The sequence below is a fragment of the Schistocerca cancellata genome, chromosome 2, assembly GCF_023864275.1.
Source record: "Schistocerca cancellata isolate TAMUIC-IGC-003103 chromosome 2, iqSchCanc2.1, whole genome shotgun sequence".
In the NCBI taxonomy this organism is placed as follows: Eukaryota; Metazoa; Arthropoda; class Insecta; order Orthoptera; family Acrididae; genus Schistocerca; species Schistocerca cancellata.
The window spans coordinates 764,900,804-764,907,270 of record NC_064627.1 but is presented as its reverse complement, the minus strand read 5'-3'; the positions used below and the strand labels follow the sequence as shown (position 1 = coordinate 764,907,270).

The 6,467-nt window shown below is 47.6% G+C and overlaps 1 pseudogene; it reads right to left on the bottom strand.

The window, feature by feature from the left end:
• Positions 1–337: 337 nt before the first annotated feature.
• On the bottom strand, positions 338–455 carry LOC126163400 (5S ribosomal RNA; annotated as a pseudogene).
• Positions 456–6,467: the final 6,012 nt, after the last annotated feature.

Sequence of the window (6,467 nt, the reverse complement as noted above, 5' to 3'; positions counted from 1 at the left end):
AAAGTTAATGAGTGAAGAAATTTTCGATGGCTTGCTAACATCATTTCCCCTAATACATTATTTATACTTAGGCTGGATAAAAAGTAATGACAACAGTCTTATGATTCGCACCAGACTTTATTGGTTGACGTTCTCCATACTGCAAACAAACATCTTTCGAACGGGCACTGAAGGCCCAACGGCACCGACCAACCGCCGTCTCGTCCTCAGTCGTCACCGGATGCGGATTGGGAACGCACACCGCTCTCGCGGTCGTTGCCAGTTTTCGTTACTGGTGCCGCTACTTCTCAGTCAAGCTGCTCCTCATTGACCTCATAGGGACAGAGTGTAACCCGCTCGCTAACAGCACTCGGAGACCCGGACGGTGATCCTTCCAAGTACTAGCCAAACCCGACAACGCTTAACTTCGGTGATCTGACGGGAACCGGTGTTACCACTGCGGCAAGGCCGTTGGCTTCCCCGTGTCACACGTCCTGAATATAATCGCCCGTCATCTCGATCACCTTCTTCCACACAGATGGAAGGCCTCGTATTCCGTCAGCGCTTCCAGCTCTGTCGGTATCTCGCCAGGACCTCCCTATTGCACTGATGATGTCTTCTCTTATGTTGGAGCGCGTGCCACAAAAAGCTTTCTTCACTTTGGCGACCAAGCCGTAATCGCAAGTATTCATATCGGGCTAACACTGCGGACGTTGCAGTATCTCCCTCAGCCACTTACGCTTGAGCTCCTGCACGGGGTTCGTCGTGTGGCATCGTGCACTGTCATGAAGCGTAATGGGATGCAGTGTCAGAACTTCCCGTCGGTTTCCTCTCAGTGCGAGACGAAGGTGATGTCGCAAGAAATTGCCGTAGTTAGCTGCAGTGACCGTCTGCCTTTACGGTGCAACATGATGAAGGAATAGCCCGTAGATATTGTAAGCGACAACAACTTTCACTTTGGTACCAGCTGGTCCACAGCGCACATTTTGTGAGCGAGGAGAACCAGGGCGCTTCTATTCATTGGGCCGGCCACGAATGACTCACCTCCTATCCCGAAACACTTCCACCCATTCCGTCACCGTACGATATGGTAATGGTGCATTACCACATGCTTGACACAGTCCCTGAAAACACTGTTGTGCGCTCTGACCACGTACCACATGAATATTGTTCCACGTTCGTTTTTCGTTTTTAATAAACATACTCTTAGAGCGCTTAAACTGGCCACCTGCGCTTCCAGACAGTACACACTGCAAATGACTCAAACACAGCCATCACCAGTCACTGTACTATTTCAAGTGACCTTTTGCTATCAGCAACAGACAGCAAACATGACAATGGACGCACATCCTTCTTGATATGGCAATGTTTCTACTACATTTTATCCAACACTAGTATATTTATATAGTTACTGCATTAATTAAAATAAAGTGAGGCGCCAAAGAAACTAGTACACCTGCCTAATATCGTGTAGGGCACTCGCGAGCACGCAGAAGTGCCGCGACAGGATCTGGCATGGACTCTAATAATGTCTGAAGTAGTTTTGGAGGGAACTAACACCATGAATCCGTAAGAGTACGAGGTGGTGTAGATTTCTTCTGAACAGCACGTTGCAAGGCATCTCAGATACCTTCAACAATTTTCATGTCTCGTAAGTTTGATGGACAGCGGAAGTGTTTAACCTCAGAAGAGTGTTCCTGGAGCCACTCTGTAGCAATTCTGGACGTACCGGATATCGCCCAAGTCCGTCGGAATGCACAATGAACATGAATGGAGTCAGGTCATCAGACAGGATTCTTACATACGTGTCACGTGTCAGAGTCGTATCTAGACCTATCACGGGTCCCATATCACTCCAACTGCACAGGTCCCACACCATTACAGAGCCTCCACCAGCTTGAACAGTCCCCTGTTGACATGCAGGGTCCATAGATCCATGAGGTTGTCTCCATACCCAGACTCGTCTGTCTGCTCGATACAATTTGAAACGAGACTCGTCCGACCAAGCAACATGTTTAGAGTGATGAACAGTCAAATATCGGTGTTGATGAACCCAGGCGAGGCGTGAAGCTTTGTGTCATGCCGTCATAAAGGGTACACTAGTGGGTCTTGAACTCTAAGGTAGCTATGAAGTGAGGTTTTTCCCATACGACCATTTCATAAGTGTATTGTGATTATCAGGAATCAGGCAAAACATCAAATCACCGACATCGCTGAGGCCGGAATAAGTTCCTGCAAGAAGAGAACCAACGACGACTGAACAGAATCAAAAATGGCTCTGAGCACTATGGGACTCAACTGCTGTGGTCATCAGTCCCCTAGAACTTAGAACTAATTAAACCTAACTAACCTAAGAACATCACACACATCCATGCCCGAGGCAGGATTCGAACCTGCGACCGTAGCAGCAGCGCGGCTCCGGACTGGAGCGCCTAGAACCGCACGACCACCGCGGCCGGCGACTGAACAGAATCGTTCAATATGACCCAAGCGCAGTACTTCCGGAAACTGCTGCAGATTTCAGTTCTGGGCCTGCAATAAGTGTCAGTATGCGAACTATTCAACGAAACATCATCGATATGGCCTTTTGGAGCCAAAGGCCTACTCGTGTAAATTTGATGACTACACAGACTTTTACGCCTCGCCTGGGCCGGTCAACACCGACACTGGACTGCTGATGACTGGAAACGTGTTGCCTGGTCAGACGAGTCTCTTTTCTAATTGTATCGAGCAGATGGACGTGTATAGATAACCTCTGGACGCTGCATGTCAGCAGGGGACTGTTCAGGACGATGGAGACTCTGTAATGGTGTGTGGGGCGTGTGCAGTTATGTGCGACCCCATGGTATAGACGACTCTGACAGGCATCATGTACGTAAGCATCCTATCTGATCACCGGCATCCATTCATCTCCATTGTGCATTCCGACAGACTTGGGAAAATCCAGCAGGACAATTCGACAGCTAACACGTCCAGAATTTCTACACAATGGCTCCAGGAACACTCTTCTAAGTTTAAACACTTCCGCTGTCCCCCCAACTCCCCAGACATGAACAATATCGAGCATGTCTTGGATGCCTTCCAACGTGCTGTTCAGTATAGATCTCCAATCTCCACCCCCTCGTAGTCGTACGGATTAATTTTGTCATTTCCCCGCAACACTACTTCAGACATTGGTCGAGTCCATGCCATGTCGTGCTGCGGCACTTCTGCGTGCTTTCTGGGTCCCTACACGACATTAGGCAGGTGTGCCAGTTTCTTTGGCCCTTCAGCGTAGCTTGGCTTGAATGTGTGTAAAGCAGTCTGCCAGTTCGGCTGATAACGTGCGGCTGCTAGCCTGCCTGTCTGCTAGGCAAACATGGGCATAATATGCACACTTCTGACGACACTATAGTAGCACGCCACTAGAGGAGCCAAAATTAAACGGCGCCGCAATCCGAATGGTGTGTTAGTTCGTTTTATGCCTTTGAAGGATGAGAATGCAGCCACAGTCAATACCGATTTCACGGAAATGTAGGTCCGAAAATAAGCTGAAGGTGGCGCGAATGGTTCCAGTGTGCTCCAAGAAGTCTGTCGAAAAGTCGGAATAGCCCTATAGATCGAAGAGTGGCGTATCACAATCGAGGCTGTTGTAGGAAAAGTGATAGTCAGTTATGCATCAGTTTTCAACTTGAGCGACATTTAGAATAGGGTAAAGATCGCTGCCACTTGTGTTCCGTGACTGTTCACACCCAATGACAAGGTCCGCCGAAGCGTGGCAGCGACGGAAATATTTCTTCCGTAAAAGGCCACTCCAGATGAATTCTTTACGGGCCTAAACACTGTGCAAGGACGCTGGGTACAGAGCAACACACACCTTGGAACCACGCGAATTCACCACCGCACACTGCGCAGAACATGGTCACACGGAGTGCTACTTTCTGGCACTGAGTTTTGCCTTAGCCCCTGGCTTCTCCTGACACGGGACTCAGTTACTGCTTCCCCTTTCCTTGAACGGAAAAAAACCAGTCCGTCGTAAAGACCTCTAGAATGACGTCGTCATTTTTGAGGTGGGACATTTGATGTACAGTCAAAATGCAAATTTTTACAAACAAGTCTCCGCCATGTTATCTATTATTTCGAAAAATATGTCATTTTGATTGGGCGAATATTTATTTGCTCAGCGCATGGTACTCCAAACTGAACTGAAATTTACATACATGAACTGCATAATTTTATAGAATAAATATAGCTAAACGACTGAATGTAAAAATTAGTTAGTATCTAAATTTTCAATCCATTCATGGGCTGCCTCTGTCACTTCAAAGAAATACTACAGCTGGGTAGCTGGAATCCTGCTTCTTCGATTGCAGTAACTTCATGGATCCTTGGACTAATCCTGTTAAATATAAGCCTTTCTAAAGGCTTTTAGCGGCAGGTCAGGATATACAGAGAAGAATCAAACCCATAACCAACTTCCAGCGTCACAGTTTGATGCTTTCTAGGATACGTTTACTCTTTGTTCTTGTAAATGGTACCAACTTTCGCTGCTTTTAGGTAACTCCCTCCTTTGCCACAATAATTGAAAAACAAATCTTCCATGAAAGTAAATTCTAAAAGAACTTCAGAATAATACTAAAATCATTCCAGAATAATGTTTAGTTCGGCAATATCTCAAAGAATCAGCAAACTACGTGCCGTATTGAATTGCAAATCATGTTATGTCGTATTGCTTATGGCTCCAATCTGCATTATCGTCACGTGTTACGGGCAGAATAATAAATTTTCTCGTGCACATACTATGGCTTTGGAGACTCGCCTCTAATGTTACTGCGTAATGATGTATAGGCCTAGCCATGTATCAGGTTAGCGTCTGTGAGAAAGCTTTTGCATGACGTACTGTATTCCATGCAGTAAGCACAAGTGATCCAAACAGAGTAGCATAAATTACACATAATGATTTTGAAATCGCATCAAAAGCTCAGACCCATGTTTGAGCCAACCATATTGTTAAATAATGCAACACCTTTCCAGTTTAACTGGTTATTAACAGCAGTCACAAACGAACAGTTTCAGGTATTTCTAGAATGAAATTGGAAGGTAGGAGACGAGGTACTGGCAGAAGTAAAGCTGTGAGGACGGGGCGTGAGTCGTGCTTGGGTAGCTCAGTTGGTAGAGCACTTGCCCGCAAAAGGCAAAGGTCCCGAGTTCTAGTCTCGGTCCGGCACACAGCTTTAATCTGCCAGGAAGTTTCAGTTTCAGGTATATTTCGTGACAGGGGATTAGTGGAATTCATTCGACTAACACAAGGGAACTTCGATGATACTCAAGGAATTCCGTCGGTCAAACTTGAACTGAATGTCTTCCTGACAGATAATCTGCAGTAAACATGTTTAATATTTTCGCAACACTGAAGTTGTGCCGCTCTATTCACTTGCGGCTGGCGTGCGACGGGCGCAATCGCGTAAAGCTCTCTGCAGCCGTCTGCGCTTCAAACGACGCAGTCAAGCTTGGTGGATACTCCGCCCGCAGATGGCTCAAAATGGTTCAAATGGCTCTGAGCACTATGGGACTCAACATCTTAGGTCATAAGTCCCCTACAACTTAGAACTACTTAAACCTAACTAACCTAAGGACATCACACACACCCATGCCCGAGGCAGGATTCGAACCTGCGACCGTAGCAGTCCCGCGGTTCCGGACTGCAGCGCCAGAACCGCTAGACCACCGCGGCCGGCACCGCCCGCAGATCCACCAGCCGTTGTGACCGAGCGGTTCTAGGCCCTTCAGGCTGGAACCGCGCGACCGCTACGGTCGCAGGTTCGAATCCGGCCTCGGGCATGGATGTACGTGATGTCCTTAAGTTAGGTATAAGTAGTTGTAAGTTCTAGGGGATTGATGATCTCAGATGTTAAGTCCCACAGTGCTCAGAGCCATTTGAACCATTTTTGAACCCGCAGATCTCGAGAGAGCCATTAGTGAGGGACACTCGCCCACAAATAGAGGGGTTACATAAACTCAATTTTAGAGCCCGAGATATTGTCCCTGTTTCAGGCAACTTCGCTTGTCAAATTTTAGGGGGGTCAGACGCACATGGGGGGGGGGGGGCAGGACACCCAACTAGAAATTTGCCAGACTTCTTCAGATATTGGCAGGCCTTATTGCTTCTACAACCGGCACGTTCACCTAACCTGTCGACCAAATATTTTGTCGGTGATATGTCTGGCTGTCATCCTGTTTATTACGGTCCTCCCACTCGAGATCTTCACACCATACTAAATCATCAGCTTCTGAGATGTTGTAGAGTGTATTGTGTATTAAACCGGGGACCTACAGAAACTACGGAGAGGTTTCGTCCCGCCGTAGCCCTCAGTGGTTCACAACAGGCCACAGCCGTCCACCCACCTCACCACCGCCCCACACCGAACCCAGGGTTATTGTGCAGTTCAGCCCCGAGTGGACCCTCCGGGAACGTCTCATACCAGACGGGTGTAATCCCAAATGTTTGC